At 45.2% G+C, this 24,769-nt stretch overlaps 1 protein-coding gene across 3 annotated transcripts in view; it reads left to right on the forward strand.

Moving 5' to 3' along the window:
• RBBP8NL (RBBP8 N-terminal like) overlaps positions 1-24,769 on the forward strand; it is a 107,575-nt gene that overhangs the window by 12,713 nt on the left and 70,093 nt on the right. The gene's annotated exons all lie outside the window — the stretch shown is intronic.

The following is a 24,769-nucleotide window of genomic DNA, read 5'->3' on the forward strand; positions in this document are numbered from 1 at the left end:
TGGATTCGGACGCGTTTTGGCAAAACCTCCCTGAAAATTTTTTGAATCGGATTCGGGTGTGTTTTGGATTCAGGTGTTTTTTTACAAAAAACCCTCAAAAACAGCTTAAATCATAGAATTTGGGGGTCATTTTGATCCCATAGTATTATTTACCCCAATAACCATAATTTCCACTCATTTCCAGTCTATTCTGAACACCTCACACCTCACAATATTATTTTTAGTCCTAAAATTTGCACCGAGGTCGCTGGACGGCTAAGCTAAGCGACCCAAGTGGCCGACACAAACACCTGGCCCATCTAGGAGTGGCACTGCAGTGTCAGACAGGATGGCAGATTTAAAAAATAGTCCCCAAACAGCACATGATGCAAAGAAAAAAAGAGGCGCAATGAGGTAGCTGTGTGGCTAAGCTAAACGTCCCAAGTGGCCGACACAAACACCTGGCCCATCTAGAAGTGGCACTGCAGTTTTCTAGCGAGAGGATGAGTGCTTCCATCCTCATATGAATCTGAACCACTAGCCATGAACATAGGCCAGGGCCTCAGCCGTTCCTTGCCACTCCGTGTCGTAAATGGCATATTGGCAAGTTTACGCTTCTCATCAGATGCTTTTAATTTTGATTTTTGGGTCATTTTACTGAACTTTTGTAGTATACTTGATGACACAGAGGTAGAGCAATGGACTACTGTACCGTACTGCTATATATATATATATATATATATATATATATATATATACTGGTGGTCACAGCAACATTCTGCACTGTCCCCTCCTACTATATACTGCGCACAACTAAAATGCAACACAGGTATGGATGCATAGTATACTTGACGACACAGAGGTAGAGCAGTGGACTACTGTACCATACTGCTATATATATACTGGTGGTCACAGCAACATTCTGCACTGTCCCCTCCTACTATATACTGCGCACAACTAAAATGCAGCACAGGTATGGATGCATAGTATACTTGACGACACAGAGGTAGAGCAGTGGACTACTGTACCGTACTGCTATATATATACTGGTGGTCACAGCAACATTCTGCACTGTCCTCCTACTATATACTACAATGCAGCACAGATATGGAGCGTTTTTCAGGCAGAGAATGTAAATATTTTCAGCACACTGAGCACAGATATTTGCAGCACACTGAGCAGATATTTGCAGCACACTGAACACAGAAACTGAGAGAACACAGCCACGTCCTCTTGCTATCATCTCCAAAGCACGAGTGAAAATGGCGGTGACGCGCGGCTCCTTATATAGAATTCGAATCTCGCGGGATGATGACGTTCGGGCGCGCTCGGGTTAACCGAGCAAGGCGGGAATATCCGAGGCTGCCTCCGACCTGTGTAAAACACGTGGAGTTCGGGCGGGTTCGGATCTCGACGAACCGAACCCGCTCATCTCTAGGAAGTACACATGGCTTCACAACAATATGGGGTGGGTTGTGTGGATATGGACAGGCTTTGGGTAGATGTCTGAATGTGGTTTGTGAAAGCAATGGCCAGAATTGATGTTGTTCCAATTGATTGTTTTCCAAATGTTGGTGGTATACAAGGAATCCCATTTACTAAAGAAATTTGCTGTGTACAGTAGCTCACAGGTTGGTTGCTAGCTGGTACGTATTGTCACTGGCTCTAAAACATTATTTACACATTTTCTCCCTTCAGCTAATCCGCCATCTGACCTGTTATTGAATAACAAGTACTAGTATGCAGTTATGGCCCTCATTCCGAGTTGTTCGCTCGCAAGCTGCTTTTAGCAGCTTTGCACACGCTAAGCCGCCGCCTACTGGGAGTGAATCTTATCTTATCAAAATTGCAAACGAAAGATTAGCAAAATTGCGAATAGACACTTCTTAGCAGTTTCTGAGTAGCTCCACACTTACTCGGCAACTGCGATCAGTTCAGTCAGTTTCGTTCCTGGTTTGACGTCACAAACACTCCCAGCGTTCGGCCAGACACTCCTCCGTTTCTCCAGCCACTCCCGCGTTTTTCCCAGAAACGGTAGCGTTTTTTCGCACACACCCATAAAACGGCCAGTTCCCGCCCAGAAACACCCACTTCCTGTCAATCACATTACGATCACCAGAACGAAGAAAAAACCTCGTAATGCCGTGAGTAAAATACCTAACTGCATAGCAAATTTACTTGGCGCAGTCGCACTGCGGACATTGCGCATGCGCATTAGCGATTAATCGCTCCGTTGCGAGAAAAATATAATGAGCGAACAACTCGGAATGACCCCCTATATACACCCTTTCCTGTCTCAGTTATACATGCACAGTCTTTATTATATCTCATTTACGTATTTGTTTAATATTGTTTAATACAAAACTTATTTTATCTCTTCTCCTGACTCAATGGGGTATATTCAGTGGTGCAAGTGGGCAGGTACGGGTGGGTACGGCGTACCCGTAACAATTTAGCCGTGGGTATGCCGTACCCACACCGACGGGCCGCCGCTCCTCTTCCCTCCCTCCCTCTGCTGCTCCACGCCGCACACGCCGCACCCGCCGTCCCCGCCGCACCGCCGCTGTGAGGTGAGGAGAGCGCAGCCTGCGCCTCTCCTTCCCCTCAGTCTCCGGCGGGTGTCTCAGTTTAATTCAGCGCCGATCCGCGAGCTCTGATTGGCTCACGGATCGGCGCTGAATTAAACTGAGACACCCGCCGGAGACTGAGGGGAAGGAGAGGCGCAGGCTGCGCTCTCCTCCCCTCACACAGACAGACGGCAGCGGTGAGCAGGGGAGGAGGGGGGAGGGAAACGTATATCTGACACTGGGGGATATCTGGCACTGGGGGGGCATGTTATACCTGGCACTGGGGGATATCTGGCACTGGGGGGGGCATGTTATACCTGGCACTGGGGGATATCTGGCACTGGGGGGGCATGTATACCTGGCACTGGGGGCATATCTGGCACAGGGGGGCATATATACCTGGCACTGGGGGATATCTGGCACAGGGGGGCATGTATACCTGGCACTGGGGGATATCTGGCACTGGGGTGGCATGTTATACCTGGCACTGGGAGGGCATGTATACCTGGCACTGGGGGATATCTGGCACTGGGGGCATATCTGGCACAGGGGGGCATATATACCTGGCACTGGGAGCATATCTGGCACTGTAGGGGCATTTCTGTATCTGGCACGGGGGGCAATGTATATCTGACACAGTGGGGGCATTTGTGTATCTGGCACTGTGGGGCAATGTGTATCTGACACTGTGAGGCAATGTATGGCACTCTGGGGGCATTTCTGTATCTGGCACTGTGGGGCAATGTGTATCTGGCACTGTGAGGCAATGTGTATCTGGCACTCTGGGGACATTTGTGTATCTGGCACTCTGGGGACATTTGTGTATCTGGCACTGTGGGGCAATGTGCATCTGGCACTGTGGGGCAATGTGCATCTGGCACTGTGGGGTAATGTGTATCTGGCACTGTGGGGCAATGTATATCTGGCACTGTGGGGCAACGTGTATCTGGCACTATTGGGGTCATACGTGTATCTGCCCCTCCCCCCATATGTGTATCACGCCCCCATTTTCATTGGTCACGCCCCATGTGGCATTTGGCCACACCCATTTTTTTGCGGCCAGCAGCGGCTGCTTGTGATGTCACGCAGCCACCATGGCCCGCCCCCCAATGCCCCTCCGGCCCAGCGTCCGCCTCTGCCTCAGAGGCGATCGCTAGGCAACGACGGCCCACTGCGGCACCGGCACATGCGCATTTCTGACCCAATCACTGCGCTGAGAGAAACTGCAGCGAGCGATCGGGTCGGAATGACCGCCCATAGTGTAGTGCCCTAATAAAATATAATACAGTACTTTCACTACTTCTTCTCTGAAGTGATGAATGATGGCAGGTATGGGCCTTTAATGTGGCAACCTGAAACAGCTTCAGTGGGGAGAAAAATTTTGAGGTCTAAATATCATCATGCGACGGTTATAAAGAATTTCAGTCACTGCTTACTGCAGAATATGAAACCTTCTATCAATAAACGTTTGCTAGACAGTTGAGCGATGCAACAATAAGAAGACTCTTGCTGCTTCACCAATCAGTCTTTTGCCATGTGCTTGTGAAGCGCAGACATGAGCTTCCAGTTCCACTTTTGTGATAAATTAATAAAAGTAAAAAATAGAACAAAAATATTTTTTATACTTTTTACTTTCAAAGGAACATATCTGGAAAAGGTTTTGGAAGAGCTTAACACAAGGGCTGTACCCAGCATCACCTGACATGCATGGACAGCACTAGATGGAGCCTGACAGAGCTATTCAATTGTTGCTCCTGTCGTGCGTGATCAGCTGGCGGTGCTGGCATTTCAGCTCGCACCCCTTGGGGGTGGTGAGCTGTAATGTGTGAAAAGTGACCGGTTTGGGTGCCCAAACGGCTCTTTCCGTGATCGCACCCATTCGTTTAGTCGGGTTTAGCTGCTTTACATGGCTAAACCCGACACTAGTGGACACAATAACTGGTATCAATTGAATATCGCTCCTAGGATCTCCCGTCAGTTTAAACAGAAGATCGGGAGGTGATAACAACTAAATTCTCTCCAATATGTTCATGCCGATAAGTGTTACAATATTAGGACTTTGTAGGACTTAAAGAAACTCCCTGAATTTGTCAGTCTAGATTATTTAATGTGAATTAATTAAATGAACACTATAATCACCCATCTAATCATGTGACTCAGCACCAATCCTAACCATGCTCATGCCCACTAATCAAAGGGTCATGTATTGCATGCCCATCCAACCAACAACCATCTGTCACAACAGCCGTAAATTAGGATGTAATAACACTCATAGGATGAAAACCCTTCAGGATTTACCATAATGTAGCAAAAGTCCACTTGGCATTGACCAATACAACAAGCTAACACAATGTAAACATTTCTTTCTTATTCCCCTCTTGCCTCTTAATGGGGTGAGTTATGTGGGTTTATCCCTGTATGTTCTGCTGGAAAGTGGTGGGGAGGGAGCACTCTTTAAGATTTGATATGATTCTGGAGCACATGCATGATGGTGCTCAACCCCTCTTCCCCTTCTCTCTCCTATCTGCAGGGATTCTAAAGTTCTTAAATGCAGCCTGCTCCCACTATAGCGGAAATCTTACCTCTCATTCTAACCCAACAAGACTTCCCCTGCTCACAGCCTACTTTTGACAGACTCCGTGGTGTGGTCATAACATTTACTCATGTTGGGAGGTGGCTGTTCGTCTGCACTGCTGACGAAGAACCAAGCCCTGGCTTTACTGACATGCTGAGGTTCTGTGCATTTGGAGCATTAGAGATGTCAGGTGACAGTGAAAAGGGTAGCAAGACTTGCCGTTTTGCAGCGGTAACTGCATTTGGGGAGGGTTGTTGTACTGTGCAGGTGGAAGTCTATGCCAAATAAATGAACAGTGTTAGGTGCTCTGTGCAATATGACGTTAAGGGGAGTTAGTTGGAAACTGTCTTACAATAGAAATTGTGCAATATGGTCAGAGTCTGTGAAAATATGGTTGGAATGGGGTAGATGAGATTATGTCTCTAATGGGGAGAATGCAAAGTGTCTTGCAATAAAGCCAATTAACAGGGCAGAGCTATAAAACTGCTCCCTTGTTTTCCCCTCGTGATCATTATCTGGGTCTGCCTGTCTTTCTGCTTTTAACACCACAAAACTCCTGGAGTTTACTGCAGTGACCTGCACTTCAGTGTTGGGTTTAGCATATACAGTTAGTATACAGGGCCTGATTCATATATCATGCTACGGCCGACAGGGGGCTGCGAGCAACATCTCAAGACCCGTTCACATGCGCAGAACAGGTCTTGCACCTGCACAGAATCCCCAGACATCATATTTGTACGCAAACCATCAGGTTGTTTGCCACCATACTTGTCCACTGAGGCCCAGCAGTAGGTTTTAATGGACCTTGAGGAGAGGAAGTTATTGGTGTACTCGACCTTAAAGACCGAGATTCACCAAAACTCTGGTCAGAATGTGGTTGGCTACTTTAATGAAAATACTGAGGAAGTAGTTCAAACTGGAGGAAAACTGCAATTGCATTACATTGCAGCAAATAGCCAAGCCTTTTGGCTTTGTGCCAAAACCTATGACAAGACAAAAACCGGGGTTATCCAGGAAATGTTCAAGCCAGTCATTCAAAAAACCCATGGATAAAGAGGTGAACCCGAAGTTGGCTAAGCTAATGTGTTTTGAATGTGGGAAGCCCAGTTACATCTGGATGGAGTACCTGACACTGCAGGAGTCTACGTCCAAAGTAACCAAGCTTCTGTATAAAGAGTGTACCCCAGAAGGGCAATGGGTTATTTCAGGTAAAAGTCCTTGTTAATCATAATGTGGTACTGGCCTTGGTGGACACTGGTAGTGAACTTACTTTGAATACAAGAAGACCCTCCTACCAGTCACCCTAATGGGGCCAGACAGTGTGAACTATTGCGGCAATAGCCCCTAAGCTTCCGACGTGATTTTCCGTTGTTCCAGGAAGTGATCTTACAGCAAGTCTAACTGGACATACCAGCAACTGATCCACCAGCCGGGTCTTTGGTTTTAATGGATATACCCATTGGAGAGCAAGATCTACACCTCAGGACAGCGGAATTGCCATTGCAAAGAAGCTGCTCTAGCGCATGCAAGGCGATACGGAAAATACTGAAGTTGAAGAACACGGACCAACTGTTCACAAATGATCCCGTTGTGGAGCCCAGCAAAGACACAGACTGGTCACCAGTGATGAGACTATTTCCATTACAGGACTATATTTGAGACCAAGTTAATGATGCTACCCTGGAACAAGCCTTTGAGGCAGTGATGGAGGCAAATGGGGTACCTTGATAAGCCCCACCATCAGGGAAGGGTACTATTATTTGTTTAATAATAATTGCCTGTATACAGTGAGCACAATACAGGAGAGGTTGTGGAACAGCTAGTAGTGCCCCAAGTACATGTCCCGCTGATTCTAAAAGCAGCTGATACCCATGTTTGGGTGCAAGGGCACCGGGGTGATGACAAAACCCAAGGGAGAGTCCTGCTTAGGTTTTATTGGCTGAGGGTACACATGGCCATGAAAAAGTTGGCAGGCTTGCCCTGTTTGCCAGAGAGCCTGCCCCAAACCCTCATACTGGGCCCCTTTTGTCCCACTACCACTACCATTGATACAGGTATACTTTTAATGAATCTACATGGATTTGGTTGGTCCCCTAGATAAGTCTGCTTGAGGTTATCAGTATGTATTGGTGGTGATATACTACGCAACATGCTATCTGGAGACAATACCCTTACAAAATATAAAGCCTAGTATGATAGCTAGGGAACTGGTTTACTTATTATTATCTATCCTCAATGCTGCTGCCCGGCTCATCTTCCTCACCAAACGCACTACGTCCACCTCTCCTCTCTTACTAGACCTTCACTGGCTCCCCTTCCCTTTCAGAATCCATTTCAAGCTTCTCACACTCGCTTACAAAGCCCTCACCCACTCCTCTCCCATCTACATCTCTGACCTTATCTCCCTTTACACTCCCACCCGTCCTCTTCGCTCTGCTAATGCACGCCGACTCTCCTGCCTACGGATTACTTCCTCCCACTCCTACCTCCAAGATTTTTCACGTGCTGCACCACTTCTCTGGAATTCCCTACCTCTCCCCCTCAGACTCTCCACCTCTCTACCAAACTTCAAATGGGCTCTCAAGACCCACTTTTTCACCAAACCCAGCCAAATCTCATCCTAACCCTGTGTTCTACGCTCTCTATGTACCCCATCTGTGTCACCCCTGTCTGTCTTCCCCTCCCCTTTAGAATGTAAGCTCTCACGAGCAGGGCCCTCTTCCCTCATGTGCTTATCCTTTCTTACTTTAATAATCTTCAACTGTACCAAATCCAGCAGTCTTCTGCCACCTGATACTTATTCCAGTGTCATCTACTGATGTAACTATGTTCATTTACCCTGTACTTGTCCTATACTGTCATCAACTGTAAGTTGCTGTTTTCCTGTTTGATTATTTATGTACTCTGTAATTGGGCGCTGCGGAACCCTTGTGGCGCCATATAAATAAAGGATAATAATAATAATAATAATAATAATAATAATAATAATAATAATATTCCCAATTGGGAATCCCTAAGGAATCCTTACCAATCAGGGTACTCCATTCATGTCCAGGCAAATGAGGGATGTGTGTCAACTGCTATGGGTGAAAATGCTCTGCACTTCTGTTTACCATCCACAAACAGATGGACCAGTGGAGAGGTAAATAAGACCCTGAAGGCAGTGGTATGGGAAAAGAAGGTTTGGGGCACCCTTCTTCCTCACCTGCTGTTTGCTGTCAGAGAGGTACCCAAAGTAAGTGGTGTCCCTATCTTCAGTGACACCCGGCGCTAAAGGATCGGTTGTTTGCACACTGAAGACACGCGGCTGTTAACAGGGGCATGGCATCATGGCCAAAACCCGCATTTTCACCTGTGGTTCGGGGATGCCGGGCTACCCCCGGAGACCACTCTATGTGCATTGCCAGCTCCTACACTGTGACAAGAGCCGGGTGGTGCATGTAATGTCACAGTGCAACACCTGGCTAGTGTCACTGAGCAGGAGTCGGCACTCTGGTGTCACCCTCAGTGGCACCCGGGAGCGGCCTGCACCCCCGCACACACACACACCCAGTAGTGATGTCACTACCCCAAGCCTCAACAGGGTTTCGCCCTTTTGAGCTACTGTATGGGAGTCAAACCTTTTGGAAGTTTGGATATGCTATACAAGGATTGGGGACAACAGAGGCCTAGAGAACCAAATATAGTACAATTTGTTTATTAAAATGTACAAGAGTTTGGGGAAGACGAGTCCTTTGGTGTGATAATGTCGATATTATCTTAGACCGCAAAACTATACCTCTAAATACACTTTTACCGTTGAGCCGCTATGGCCGCTAGACTTAATACACGTGCTACGCACTTTGTACGCTATTTGCGTACAGAGTCCCGCAGTGGTACATACTTGGCGTACACACGCCGCGCTGAGTGTACGGTGTACGCTCAGCGTGCACACACACAATGGATAACCTTTACACCTTGTTACTGATACAATGTAATGATACGCTTATACTTTAAACCCTTAACAGTAAAGTACTGTGATGATGTAATACCTTTAAACCTTAAGTAGCGCTGGCGATACAAAGTACCCGCAGTGCGTACACCTTATCAATGCTTATACACCTTATACAGATTAATTTACTTTAAAGCCCATGCAGGAAAGTGAAAACACAACACCGATTTGTAGTTGCAACCACAGGGTTCTAAGGCCTCCGTGGATTAATTCCAAAAGGTAAAAACAATACAAATCACACACTACAGGCTAACAAGTAAATCTAAACAGAATAATGGCTACAGAGAATATACATACGCGAGAATGTTCGCAAGCGCAACCCGAGTCGGTCGTCCGCTGGTCATACAGATAGCGTTCAGAGTCTTCTGACCGGCCAGGCAACAATGGTCTTTTTATACACAACATGCATACACAATACAATGGTCACTGTAATCTCTTTGTCCATTGGACACAGGGATGTGTCTCTACATTACAGAAAAGGTCATAGGTGGATTTGAAAGGGTGGGCGATGTCTTTCCCCAACTGCTCTTGTGGGTGGTATCCTCTGGATTCCCGCCGCATACATAAAATACAGTAAATACAGTTAATGTTCATATTCTACTTTTGTACATAACTTTACGCAGGAACAAGCGATCTTTCTCTAACCACCACCGGAATGTTACCCTCAAAATACCCTACAGCTGGATACTAGACATCACCTTCCAACCTTTATCTGACCCTTCCTATCATGCAAAGGTGAATCTCTCTGTCCAGGAGCTGTTTAAACTATTAATACTCGCTGACATGGTCTAGGGGAACTATATCTACAATGTACACTATTTGGGTTAAATATGTAATGTTCTAATAACCCTCTATGCGCTCACAAACTCTACCGTAAATGCGCATACCACGCGCTAAGGCGCATGACCGTGGAAAGCTACTTTACGCAAATTGCGGATATGCGCACGCACGGCAGAGCGAGTGCACGCGCAGCGGGCATGTGTATGGGGTTAGTACGTTAGGCATGCATTACAATATTTTTCGACTTTGACAGTCCACCCTTTGGCAGTCAACAATAACTGCCACTATCTAAACATTAAACAGAAAAATATACAATACAATATCTATAAAATAATTGGATGGTAGGAGGAGAGGAGTAGGCGGGAAATGTATGGCCTAGTGGGATAGTAAAAGCATGTATGTATGAAATCCATGTCTGAGGGGCATGTATCATCATGCCGTACATGTTCTAGATAAGCTTCGAGGTATTGCGAAGTATACATTAAATCCTTCTCATCCCGTATTAAGGGTCTGTAAGTGGGCCAACAAACACTACCGAGCTCTTTTCGGCTTCTTGTTCCAACAAAATGGGGTGCACATTTAGTTGTTGATACATGGAGGGGGAAACACATGTGAATGCTAATATATGTATCTATATCACCTGTCGACTATGTGTGTCACTACCTGAAGGTTGTAGAGATGAAGATAAGACACGTATCATAAATACAATCACATAACATTTGTGCAATCGTCCTTGGGTGTTGGTTTAAGTCTTGTCCGGATGGGTGTGTCTTTGCCGTGAGTGTTAATCAAAGTCTTTTGAGTGTCCATAAAAAGTCTTTAGAATGTCCATAAAAGTCTTTAGAGTGTCCATAAAAGAGTCTTTTCCGAATGGATGTATAGTTCATCAAAGTTTCTTCCGAATGGATGTATTTTTTCTTGAGGGAAAACAAAGGAGAAGCAGGTGAAAGAAAAGGACCGTGGAATCACGTCTTATCACAACATTGTCTCAATTGATGGGTCATAAATTAAATCAGTTGTTGTAACAATGCCCCCGCTCCTCAAACTTATCACTTTGGTACCGCGCTTGCACCGCATTAAAAATCGAACACATCTAAATATCAAACCAATCATTATGACAACTCCCAGGATACAAAGGAGAAACTTTCCTACACTCACGATAACATTTTGAGCCCATTCTCCTAAACCTGAGAACCAATTGCGTGGGTTCAACCATGAGACCCAGCCGGTCAGTTCATTACTCACAGCAGTAAGGGTAAGGTTGTGTCTCCTCCGGAACTCCCACTTCAATTGCAAGATATCGTCCATCTTTTGATCTATGACCTCGGTTGGGTCATCAGTGTTGTTTGTAATGTACATGCAGCACTTTACACCATACTGAGTTGCTAAGGTGACACAGTATCCGCCTGTCACCGCTGTGATATAATTGAGAACCATCCTGTGCTGGATCAGTTCCGTTTTGTAAGCTTGCAACTCCCTCCCTGTATACCTGAAGGTGTCATCATACATCTCGGTGATATTATCTATCAGGTTCGCTAGCGCATGAATATACCTAAAATTTATAATTCCTCTGGCGGTACGGGTGATATCTAACGTGAGTAGGAATTGAATCCCGGTGGATTCGTGGATCAAATCAGAGGCTGCGTGCTCTGTCCTATCTATAAGGTGTCTCTTAACGATGTGTTCATAGTGAGTGTGAGTGTAAGGAGCTTGAGCATTGCGGTGAACGTCTTTCATCTTATTATAGGTTATGGTCATAACTTCTGGCAACACTCTTCCAATGTAACACAATCCCTCTGAGTTTGGGGCAAGCCACTTATACGCCTTCCTCCCACATATGAAATATGCATCATCGGGGAGAACATATGGGACAGAATATGACATTATCATATTGCAAACCTTCCAAGTGAAAAATCCTATCCCTAACTCTCTCATCTGTTCAGTACACGTATCAGGCTGTATGATATGCGCACAGTACCCTGGAGATACTTCTCCAACCCGAATGGTCCTACTTCCTAGAGTATACCTATACCAAAAATACCTCCCACCGTCGGCTATTTGGCGTATAAGTTCAGTGTCTACGGGCATTCTATCGGCTCTGTGTGGAAATGCCATGGTTTGGTTATTCCATATCACTTCCCAATTTCCCGGCTTTCGGGGATTGGAAATGTTGAAACATACTAAGGATCTATCCACATGATATTGGTGGAGCTTCAAACTAGGGGGCCTAGAAATATTACATTTCTTGTCCACCGGTCTCCCACCCCTTAATTCAAGTACCTCATCTATTGTTAAAGGATACGGTACTAGTCCTGACTTGCTCTGACCTTGAGGTACTTGTGAGCACACCCAGCATTCTGTTTGGTTTAAAACCTTACCCACTAATGAGTGATAGTCACTCAATGGATGACGGTCCATGTTGATATTAAGGCTGGACTGACATCTCTGGAGGCACCCGTCCTCAACTATGTTTTCACAGTTTCTACAAATACAATTTTCCTCAGCCAATAACCCTTCACAGTGCCTCCTAGTTTCTTGACTACCAGATCGTTTTCTGATACTCGCCTTTGCTCGGTGAATGTGTTGCTCTTGGAATTCTACAAATCCGTCCTTGCCATCAGAACCCATTCCAGATCCTTTCTCGACCTCTCTGGTACTCTCACCGAAACAGACTGCTCTGGTCAACAACAGGGTCAACAGGAAAACCCGGAATACAGTCTCTTGGGGTAAGTCCATCTTGCTAAGGGGAGAGAAAAAGGAGCAAGGAAGGGGGGAAAGGAGGGTTATGGGAGATGGAGAAAATAATAAAAAGGTAAAAGAAATTTTGTGCGACAACCGCCTCTGGTCTTGTAGTTCTCTGTGCTCAGGTGCCGTGACAACAGTCCTGCCTCTCAACCTTCCCGGAATAGGCACTCCAGTGATACGATTTCCTCTACACTCTGCTCTTTGTCACGGGCTCTCTCTGGGTCAGCGACCTTCTTACAGTGGGACGAGTGGACCCAAGTCTCTCTCTCGGCAACCTTCAATACTGTCGTGCTGGTCAGTAAGACTTGGTACGGTCCTTCCCACCGGTCAATAAGGCAACCTGAGCGTAGAAAATTTTTAATCATTACATAATCCCCAGGTTCAATGTCATGACAATTACTGTTTGGTAGGTCAGGAATCACCAGCTTTAGATTGCTGTTTTAATTCCTCAACTGCTTGCTCATCTTAACCAAATATTTCACAGTCACTTCATTATTGCATTTCAAATCATCCTGGGGGTCAATCATTACATGGCGTTGTCGACCAAAAAGAATCTCAAAGGGTAATAGGTTAAGGGGGGACCTGGGAGTGGTTCTGATGCTGTACAATACAAGTGGCAAAGCTTCTGGCCACAACAATCCAGTTTCAGCCATCACTTTGCTCAGCTTGTTCTTAATAGTGCTGTTTACTCTTTCCACTTTCGCACTCTTCTGTGGGCGGTACGGAGTATGCAGCTTACTATTAATTCCCATTAGTTTGCACATAACCTGAAAGACTTCACCTGTAAAACGGGTACCCCTATCACTTTCAATTATCCTAGGGATACCATATCTGCACACAAATTCCTGCACAATCTTCTTTGCAGTGAACGTAGCAGTATTTGTGGCAGCGGGGAATGCTTCTACCCAATTTGAAAACACGTCAATACAAACCAACACATATTTTAAATTTCTGCAGGGTGGCAACTGTATGAAATCAATTTGTATTACCTGAAAAGGGCATTCTGTTGGCGGGATATGGGATGGTTCTGTTGGTATTGACTTTCCAATATTCTTCCTCAAGCAGGTAAGACATGTCATTGCTCTCTTACCCGCATGAGAAGAGAATCCTGGCGCACACCAGTAGGCTCTCACCAGCTTACACATACCCTCTTTGCCCAGATGAGTCAGACCATGTGCCGCCTCAGCTAAGCTTGGAAGATATGCTCTGGGGGCTACTGGCTTACCTTGTCCATCTGTCCAGAGTCCTGAGGACTCCTGGCCATATCCTTTTGACCTCCAGACCGCCTTTTCCTGTGGGGAACACAAATTTTGCATTTCACTTAATTTTTGTGTGTTGACGGTATTGAATACCATCAGTTGTGTGATGTCTGTCTGTATGGGGGTGCTGGCTGCTGATTTAGCAGCTTCGTCTGCCCGGCTGTTACCAAGTGACACTGGGTCTTGACTGTGTGCTTTGCACTTGATAACAGCCACTCTGTCAGGTTCCTGTATCGCTGTTAGAAGCCTTTTTATATGGGATGCATGCGCTACAGGTGTGCCAGCTGCCGTCATGAAATTTCTGAGGCGCCATAGGGCCCCGAAATCATGCACTACTCCAAAGGCATACCTAGAATCTGTATAAATATTGGCTGACTTACCCTTAGCCAATTCACATGCTCTGGTTAGGGCGACCAGCTCAGCAACTTGTGCTGAGTGAGGTGGGCCTAGGGGTTCAGCTTCTATGACACCTTTGTCATCTACGACTGCGTATCCAGTACACAAGTCTCCCGAGTCCGTCTGTCTGTGGCAACTACCGTCAGTGTAAAAAGTAAAATCTACGCCTTCCAGTGGGTTGTCACTAATGTTAGGTCTTGCAGTGAAAGTTTGGTTCAGATATTCCATACAATCATGTGTGCCAGTGTCTGTACTAAATCCTCCTTCACCATCATTCTCATCCTCCACCCTTTGTGCCTGTCCAGGCACACCTGACAGATAAGTTGCAGGATTTAGTGCGCTGCATCTCCTTATGGTGATGTTTACAGGGGCCATTAGTGCTAATTCCCACTTTGTAAACCGTGCTGATGAGACATGTCTGGTTTGGGCAGAGTTCAGTAAGGCTGATACTGCATGAGGTGTATGGATGGTCAGATTGTGTCAAAACACTACATCTTCGCTTTTACTCACTAGCAATACTATCGCTGCAACACTTCGCAAGCATGTGGGGAGAGACCGTGCTACGGTGTCCAACTGTGCACTGTAGTAAGCTACCGGCCTGCTGGCATCACCATGTTTCTGGGTTAGGACACCTGCCGCACACCCAGCACTCTCTGTGCCATACAATTCAAAGGGTTTCCCATAATCTGGCATACCTAATGCAGGTGCCTGTGATAGGCACTGTTTGAATCTCTCAAATGCCAGTTCGGACTCATCTGTGTGCGAAATCCGATCTGGTTTGTTTGAAGAGACCATCTCTTGCAAAGGTAAAGCCAGTATGGAGAACCCTGGGATCCAGTTTCGGCAGTACCCACACATTCCTAGGAAAGTGCGGATCTGTTGCTGGGTTTGTGGCAGAGTCATGTCGCAAATCACCTGTATTCTGTCAGCGGTGAGGTGTCTCAGTCCTTGTGTTAAGCAATGTCCCAAATATTTCACCTTGGTCTGGCATAACTGTAACTTATCCTTTGAAGCCTTGTGTCCCGTATTAGAAAGGTAAAACAAAAGCTGTTTCGTGTCTTTCAAGGACGATTCGAGTGAATCAGAACACAGCAGTAAGTCATCTACATACTGTATTAATACTGATCCGCTCTCAGGTTGAAAGGATTGTAAACAGTCATGCAAAGCCTGGGAGAAAATACTTGGGCTGTCAATGAAACCTTGGGGTAAGCGAGTCCAGGTGTACTGTACTCCTCTGTATGTAAATGCAAACAAGTATTGGCTGTCAGGGTGCAGAGGGACCGAAAAGAAAGCAGAACAGAGGTCAATGACAGTGAAAAACTTCGCAGTAGGAGGAATTTGCATGAGGATGACAGCTGGATTTGGCACTACGGGGAATTGGCTCTCAACTATCTTGTTTATCCCCCTTAGATCCTGCACTAGCCTGTAACCCCTCCCCCCACTCTTTTTCACAGGGAAGATGGGACTATTGGCAGTGCTGGACATCCTAACTAGGATGCCCTGTTGTAGCAAGTGCTCTATGACTGGGTACACTCCTAATTCCACCTCTGGCTTCAGAGGAAACTGTGGGATTTTTGGAGCTATCCTACCATCTTTTACTTGCACTACTACAGGAGCTACGTTTGCCATCAATCCAGTGTCTTGTCCATCTTTGGTCCAGAGGGATTCCGGTATCTGGGAGATCATTTCCTCTACCTTGGATGGACACCTGTCTATTACAGCAGAGTGTGACATTAACCTTTGTGGGGTGTCTAGCATATCCTGCACTTCCTGAACGTGATTCTCGGGTATATCTAAGAAGACACCCTCAGGAGTACAATATATGACACACCTCATCTTGCACAATAAATCTCTCCCAAGTAGATTAGTCGGAGCCGATGCACCTAGCAAAAAGGAGTGCTTGGTTTGCAAAGGCCCTATCGTAATCTCTGCTGGTTTACTTAAAGGGTAGTTTTGCACTACTCCTGTTACCCCCATTGCTGAAATTGTTTTACCTGTTGTTTTCATACCCACCGTTGAATTTAACACTGACCTGGCCGCCCCTGTATCTACAAGGAAAGGTAGTGATCTACCAGCTACATCAACTGTAACCTCGGGTTCATTTCCAAGGCTAGCAATCAACTTTACTGGCTGCAAACTACAGGTGTGGCCTAACCCCTATTGTATGTTGTGACCCTCCCGCAGCGCGCTGGCAGCTACAATATGTGAGGGGGGTAGCTGAGAATTTCCAGAGGTCTGCCAGTCCCTTCTAGGTGGGTACCTCCTAGTTTCCCCTGCATGTGGCTCATAACTCCTCCTATGCTGTCCCTGATCCCAATTACGTGTGTCATACTGTGAGTCATGTTCTGGTCTAGGGGGTCGATATACCTTATGTGAGTCTTTAAAATTACAGTTCCGTGCGTAATGTCCTTCCTTCTGACATTTATAACATTTTACCACATACGACTTACCATCAGGGGTCTGGGGTTTAGGATGATGTGGCTTCGTTGTCAGGGCTTTTATACTTACTGTCATCAGCTTATCCCCCTGTGACTCCCTGTGCCTAATGATGTTCCGATCATGCTCAATAGCGGACTCTCTTAATGCAGCCACCGAAATACCTCTCCAGTTAGGTTGAGTGGTTTGTACCCTTGTTCTCAACGTTTCCTTCAAGCCGTCCATTAATACGGATACCGCTACCTCCCTATGATGTACATATCCTCGACTCCAGTGTATCTAGCCATTTCCTGCAGTGCTCGATGGAAATATTCAGAAGCAGTTTCACCTTCTTTTTGTCTAATGGAAAAGATTTTATTCCACTTGACAACAGTTGGGAAGTATACTCCTAATTGCAGATTGATCTGTTTTACATTCTCCTGATTGTATTCATCAGTGAGAGGTACCTCTGCGTCTAATTTACAGTCAGCAATTAATTTCATAGGGTCAATATTGGAGGGCAAACATGCCCGTAGCACTGTCCGCCAATCTTTGTTTGTGGGTTCGGTGGCGTTACCTAGTTCTCTAATAAACCTCTGACATGCGGCTAGATCCTTCCTGGGATCGGGAAATTCAGACATAATTGTTCTCAATTCTGTCCGGGACCAGGGACAATGCATAGCAATGTTCCTGACTGGAGTGATTCCCTGAGCGTCAGTCTTCCCATTGGGGACTGTGATCACCCTGACAGGATTTAGTTCAATTACATCATTCTGGGTTGCTTCTACAATGTGAGGTGCAATTGACTCTGCATAATGTACTGTACCATACTTACCTGTGGACACGACTTCACCTGTACCTCCGCTAGGGGCCTTTGCTACTACTCTTACTGGTTGGGCCGTGCCCACTTGTGTGTCTTGTATGGTGGCTGCCAGAGAGTGTCGATATCGTGCTGGGCTCATCTTCTTGGTCGCAGTCCTGAGGGAAGTTTAAGATGGGATACAACTTGCACGGGTTAGCATTAATACATTTATCAAGTTCACTCTTATCATATATTAGTATGCCATTCTCTGTAGCCACTTTCTCTCCTGTAATGTACGGTGGTGGTGGTGCAGTTGCTATCAGTTTCCTGCTAGGGTTGGAACCAGCTGTTTGAGCTAATCCCCTTTGCATATCACCCTCCTGTTGCCATAAATGTAAACAATCTGTATGTCTAATCCTTTGTTTTCTGGATTTTATTAGACATATCCTTCTCCTTAAATTTTGCAACACCTCTGGATTAAAACTGCCTACCTTAGGGAATGGTACCCTATCTTCCGCAGTCATACGTTCCCATTCATTGCATAAAACCTCTGCGTGTGATCCATATTTCTCACACATTATGTACATCGCCGACCCTTTGGGCCGCAGAATATCAACCTGAACCCTGGTTGATCGTCCCTTACTTGAGCAACTGGCCCCCATTCTTTTGCAGGTATTGCCTTCTCAGCTAATTCCTACAAAAAACCAAAATACTCAGTGGTAAGGCAACGGTGAAAGTTCTCAGAGCGCTCTCACCCACTCACGCCCACGTTGGCCAATACACCTAAGCACTGTCGTCAGCACCGGTCGTACCCAACCTAGGGCCCTGTGTAACCTCTATTTACTGAGAGTGTGTGGGAGTGACTTACCCTTCCCAGTAAATATTGGTCGTTGGAGATTTCCTGAGTGACCAGTGAAACTCCCTTAAAATAAAAAAACTGTTACACAAATCACGTTGCGTGTGCTACAATTAGCGTCTATGATCCCACGATTTTACGCAAATGTCGTAAAGGGTATCACGTAGAACTAAATATTGCACACACTAACGCGCGGTACAATCGAACGGCGTATAAGTAACTGTTACTTATCCGCTATACGACCAATGGAATCGTTTTTCAGGCTGCGAAACCTCTGCCGGAGATTTTCAGAACAGGCCTATATGGGTACTACGCTAACCCCCGGGGCTGCGCTCTCTGTACAACTCACCGCTGACCTTTTAGGCCACGGTATTCAGAGCTTCGCGTGACTTTGTCAGCAGTTTTCTGACTTCGCTGACCTCTCGGTCTGCTGTTTTACTAATTGCTCCTTTATACCTTAATCAATGTTAACGTGAGAAAGCCACTCCCACGCCACCAAGTGTCCACTCACCTGATGTGGTCTCCTACGGGATCCCGAATTCCCTGGGTCCACAAAACCTTTATTGTTTGCAGACTCACGCTCGTTCACTCATATACACTTTGGTTTTTCTGTACAGAAAATTAACTTTCATTCAGATAAAACAGAATAATTCCAGAGGTGATACAGTAAGAGAAGGTTCTTTTAAACTAAATATTGGAAACTGAACAAATTTGTGCTATTATCGCGTGGCTACCGTATCGCCTAAACTGAAACAATGCTATTGTGTGATTTGTATTTAGTGGGCGTACCTGTACGCACGTTGCGTAAACACACCACGTGTGTAGGCCTTTACGTTGCGTACGCAGTCCCGAACGTTGTCCGAGACACGTGTACAAAGGCCGTATGTCCGCAGTACTACAAATCCCACACTTCTATAAATGTAAGCGATATTTAACTATAATCACTTACTTAACACACACACAGTTTCTACTGTATAAACCTTTACAACTAGGCCAGGCTGCGTGTGCGTCTTACACTTACTTCTTTAACTATTAATACTATATGTTACCTAAATAGCAACACATTTTCCAGTACAGGTCAAAATAAATCTAGTAATCAGTGATTATGGCAATAGGGTGAGCAGATATGCAAAGTACGAAATACAGGTGTATGCGTGTGTTGCGTGCGCATTTGGCGCCAAAACAGAAATTTACAGATTTTAAAAAGAAAAATAGCTTTTGCGTTCTTACCTTACGGATCCCTCCAGCATCCCTTCAAACCGTGCAGGGCAGACGCTTATCTAATTAGCACTTGTATCCCCCGACCAAGAGAAGGTTTACAGGGGATACCCTTCCGCCCTTTGCTGATAGATAAAGTCTGCGAAAACTCAGCTAGGCTGCGGGTATGAGAAGGAACCGGACGAGCTCCCAATTGATAATGTCGATATTATATTAGACCGCAAAGCTATACCTCTAAATACACTTTTACCGTTGAGCCGCTATGGCCGCTAGACTTAATACACGTGCTACGCACTTTGTACGCTATTTGCGTACAGAGTCCCGCAGTTGTACGTACTTGGCGTACACACGCCGCGCTGAGTGTACGGAGTACGCTCAGCGTGCGCACACACAATGGATAACCTTTACACCTTGTTAATGATACAATGTAATGATACGCTTATACTTTAAACCCTTAACAGTAAAGTACTGTGATGATGTAATACCTTTAAACCTTAAGTAGCGCTGGCGATACAAAGTACCCGCAGTGCGTACACCTTATCAATGCTTATACACCTTATACAGATTAATTTACTTTAAAGCCTATGCAGGAAAGTGAAAACACAACACCGATTTGTAGTTGCAACCACAGGGTTCTAAGGCCTCCATGGATTAATTCCAAAAGGTAAAAACAATACAAATCATACACTACAGGCTAACAAGTAAATCTAAACAGAATAATGGCTACAGAGAATATACATACGTGAGAATGTTCGCAAGCGCAACCCGAGTCGGTCCTCCGCTGGTCATACAGATAGCGTTCAGAGTCTTCTGACCGACCAGGCAACAATGGTCTTTTTATACACAACATGCATACACAATACAATGGTCACTGTAATCTCTTTGTCCATTGGACACAGGGATGTGTGTCTACATTACAGAAAGGTCATAGGTGGATTTGAAAGGGTGGGCGATGTTTTTCCCCAACTGCTCTTGTGGGTGGTATCCTCTGGATTCCCGCCGCATACATAAAATACAGTAAATACAGTTAATGTTCATATTCTACTTTTGTACATAACTTTACGCAGGAACAAGCGATCTTTCTCTAACCACCACCGGAATGTTACCCTCAAAATACCCTACAGCTGGATACTAGACATCACCTTCCAACCTTTATCTGACCCTTCCTATCATGCAAAGGCGAATCTCTCTGTCCAGGAACTGTTTAAACTATTAATACTCGCTGACATGGTCTAGGGGAACTATATCTACAATGTACACTATTTGGGTTAAATATGTAATGTTCTAATAACCCTCTATGCGCTCACAAACTCTACCGTAAATGCGCATACCACGCGCTAAGGCGCATGACCATGGAAAGCTACTTTACGCAAATTGCGGATATGCGCACGCACGGCAGAGCGAGTGCACGCGCAGCGGGCATGTGCATGGGGTTAGTACGTTAGGCATGCATTACAATATTTTTCGACTTTGACAGGTGTCAGCACTTATTTGAAGCGCGACAGAAGAAAATTTTACCCTCTAATGGTTACTCGTCTGTGGTCATCCTGACTAACTCAAACTCTATCACAGTAGTAATAACCTAGTAATAAACTTACACAGGAAATCTCCTCCAAAGGCTATTTAGTGCTGCAGATTGCAGTCCAAATAATTATCAACGGGAACTACAATCTTGTCCCTATTACAATACAGAGGGAGCAGACCTGCAGAGGCAGGGAAGAAGATGGCGTTGGTTCTGCTGACAACGCTGGAACACCTGACAGCCCTAATGTAAGTGTGTGTTTGTGTTAATGCGATCAGCGCTACAATGTAAATTGTTTTGAAAATAAATAGTGAAAATATAGTCATTCTCAATTTTGTTAACAGATAACATCTAACACTTTGTGACATAACCAGTCTTGTTATTTACAGTAAAACAATTTCACTACAAAAAAAGTGTCTGTTGCAGGGTTATTGCTGCAAGTTTCCTTGCTTTGTTCCAAAATCAAGTATTTAAAACCCACTTTTAGATGCCAAGTAATTACTCCTGGACTGATTCAAAAGGTTGGGCGCGCCAGTGGGCACTAGATGGTGCCCTGGCAGCTATTTAATTGTAGCTCCCTTCAGGCACGATGGCTGCTAGCGCTTACATTTCAGCTCGCAGCTCCGGCGGTGGCGAGCCGAAATGTATGAAAAGTCAACTGTTTGGGCAGCCAAATGTTACGTTTCCTGATAGCGGCTTTACGTGTCTAAACACAACACTAATGGGTGCGATCAGTGCAATAGGGTACATCAATTGAATATCGCCCCTAAGAACTCCCATCACTTTAGATAGGAGATCAGGGGGTGATAACAATTGAATTCCTCTCATTGGGGTAAATTTACTAAGATGGGAGTTCTATTTAAGATTGGATGTTGCCCATAGCAACCAATCAGATTCCAGGTATTATCTTCTAGAAGGTGCTAGATAAATGAGAAGTGGAATCTGATTGGTTGCTATCGTCTTTGTCTCATTCTAATCATTTTATAGTCAATACTCTGGAGCATACTGAGTATGGCAGGTGAGGCTCTGCCACCCCTGCCTACCCTGACCGCATGTCACTGACAAAAATAATACTCTGCATAAAAGACGCAGAACATGGCACAGCACAAATACTTTTCTCCAGGATAGATTGTGAACAATTATGATGCATTACAGTTTCTGCATTGTTCTACATAGAAGGTGGAGTTAACAGTCCTCACAAGTTCAAACAGACAGTCATCATAAACTGATATAACTAGTTCTCTGCAATGTCGGCCTTCTTTACAGCTTGCATATATCAAAACCTCATCTGCTCTGTAGAGCTTTGTAGTCATAAACACTTCTATTTAGTGACAAAACACATTTCTCAAGAATGTCTTAAAGCAAATATTCCTGACTGAGATGCAGAATATTCTAATCTGTACCATGTATCTGTAAATGATTGAGGGTAAATCCCGTTTTGTACAGATGTAGCCCTGCTCATCCAGCCTGAGGCACGGGTGCGCCTTAGTATGCCGAGCTGTGGCTTAATATTCCTATGGCCATGCGTACTTGGATGCACACGCGCGTCTTAGTCCCGGGCACACTTGCCACATCTGGCTTACAGTAAATATGGCAAGCTGCAGGCTAGATGACAGTGGCTACATCTGTATCTCATGTATAAGGTGCCCTAGGAAACACCTCCAGCAGGGACGTGCGGTGAGGTAAATTGCTCAGGAAGCGCTGGCTAGTACCAGTGCCAGATTTATACACAATACAGTATATGAGCCACAGGGTACATGTGGGCATTATACACAGGTGCAGCAGTATATACATGTGGGCATTATACACAGGTGCAGGGGTATATACTGCTGGAAATTTGGTGAGTTGTGATCAGAGATGTGCGGAAAAGATAGGCACTACCTCACCTGTCATAGACTGTTTACTCCAGAGTTTTGAGTATAAAAATGATTAGAATAATACAAAGAAGATATGTCACTGACCTCTATTGGATAGCGGAGTCCCTACTAAAAACAAATATTAATGTGTTATGTGACATCACCCTGATTGCAACGTTACCTGCTTGTTCAAACATATGCAATTACTGGCAGCATAGCAGGTTCTAAACCAGGCATATTCATTCCTGGAACAGGATTGACATGAACAAAAGTTGAGTCACAATATTATTAGTCTAAAATTGGATTTTGTAAAATGCAGAAAGTCTGGGTTTGGCCAAAAATGTTGATGTACCTATCCCAACAAGAAACCTATAACACTGTAAGATGAACGCACTGTATAATGTATGACAGACAGTCGATACATATTCCTATTATAACTCATAATATAACTTTAACACATCCAGCACAACAAATAAGCAGATGAGACAGATGATTTTCTGTATGTCAGATTTTCTGATGCAATACTAAAGGTTTCAAGGACACCTAGACACTGTAACTGATTCTAGAGACTCTCAAGAGATCTGTGAAAGAGCAAAAATGTCAATATTATGCCGATCATTATCAGGCAATATCGATGCAATATATATATTTTTTTTTCCACTTTTTTTCCACTGCTATTCAGCAAGAAACTTCAAAGGAACAGCAGTTGCGGTAACACACTGTTCCTGCGAAGTTCTAAAAGGCTTTGTTTTGAAATCCATAGGTTGTAAGCTTGCGAGCAGGGCCTTCCTACCTCTGACTGTTTGTTATTACCCAGTTTTGTCTTATCATTGTGTCCAGTTGTAAAGCGCAATGGAATTTGCTGCGCTATATAAGAAACTGTTAATGAATAAATAAATCCGGAAAAAAAAACAAAACCTTAAGTATTTGGTTCTACGCATGCTCAGTCATACTATTACTTAACAATGCGAATAGTCTCCTAATTGCATTGTTAAGTCTACAGTGTGACGAGTGTAGTTGAATGCCATGCACCAGCCTCCCATAAGCTTCTAAATTAATTAAAATGTGTGTATAGGATTTACATTATGCTGTACACTTTTTTTTTTTTATGTGGTTTATATATAAATTTAATATATACAATTAATATATAAAACCACATAAATATAAATGTGTACAGACTAACTAAGTCCATGTACACATAATCAAGTTATACACTTTTGGGAGGCTGGAGCTGGACATACAACTCAGGGCCGTTTCTACTAGACCTTGTGGCGCCCAGGGCGAAAGTTTCCTTTGGCGCCGGCTCTCCCCCCCCCCCCTCCACTCGACAGGTAAATCAGGGTTAGTGCCGTTAGCGCCGTCAGCGCGCGTTAAAAGATAGGGTGTGGCTTCATAGGGAAGGGGCATGGCCACAGTTATGCCCCCTGCAGTTGTGCCCCCAGTGAATTTGCCCCTGTAGTTATGCCCCCTAGTAACCCCGCTTACAAACACACAAAAAAAAAAATACTCACCAAACCCGCTCCTGCTTCCCGACCGCTGCTGCCCTCCGTCTGTGGCCGCCTGCTCCTCGGATCTATGGGAGAGATGTCATGACACTAGAGGTCAGTTAGGACCTCTAAAGTCTCTGACAATGGCGTCGGCTGCAGCGGGCGCCCACATAGCCCACGACGCCTGCTGCAGCTGGAGTGTGGGATGCGGGGTACAGGTGGGCGACGGGCACCTGCGGGGTGACTACGGCCGCGCCAGCAGGCTGCAGCACCCCGAGCACCCGCCCGGCTTGCTCATGCCTAGATCCGCTCCTGATACAA

The sequence above is a fragment of the Pseudophryne corroboree genome, chromosome 3 (assembly GCF_028390025.1).
Source record: "Pseudophryne corroboree isolate aPseCor3 chromosome 3, aPseCor3.hap2, whole genome shotgun sequence".
Taxonomy (NCBI): domain Eukaryota; kingdom Metazoa; phylum Chordata; class Amphibia; order Anura; family Myobatrachidae; genus Pseudophryne; species Pseudophryne corroboree.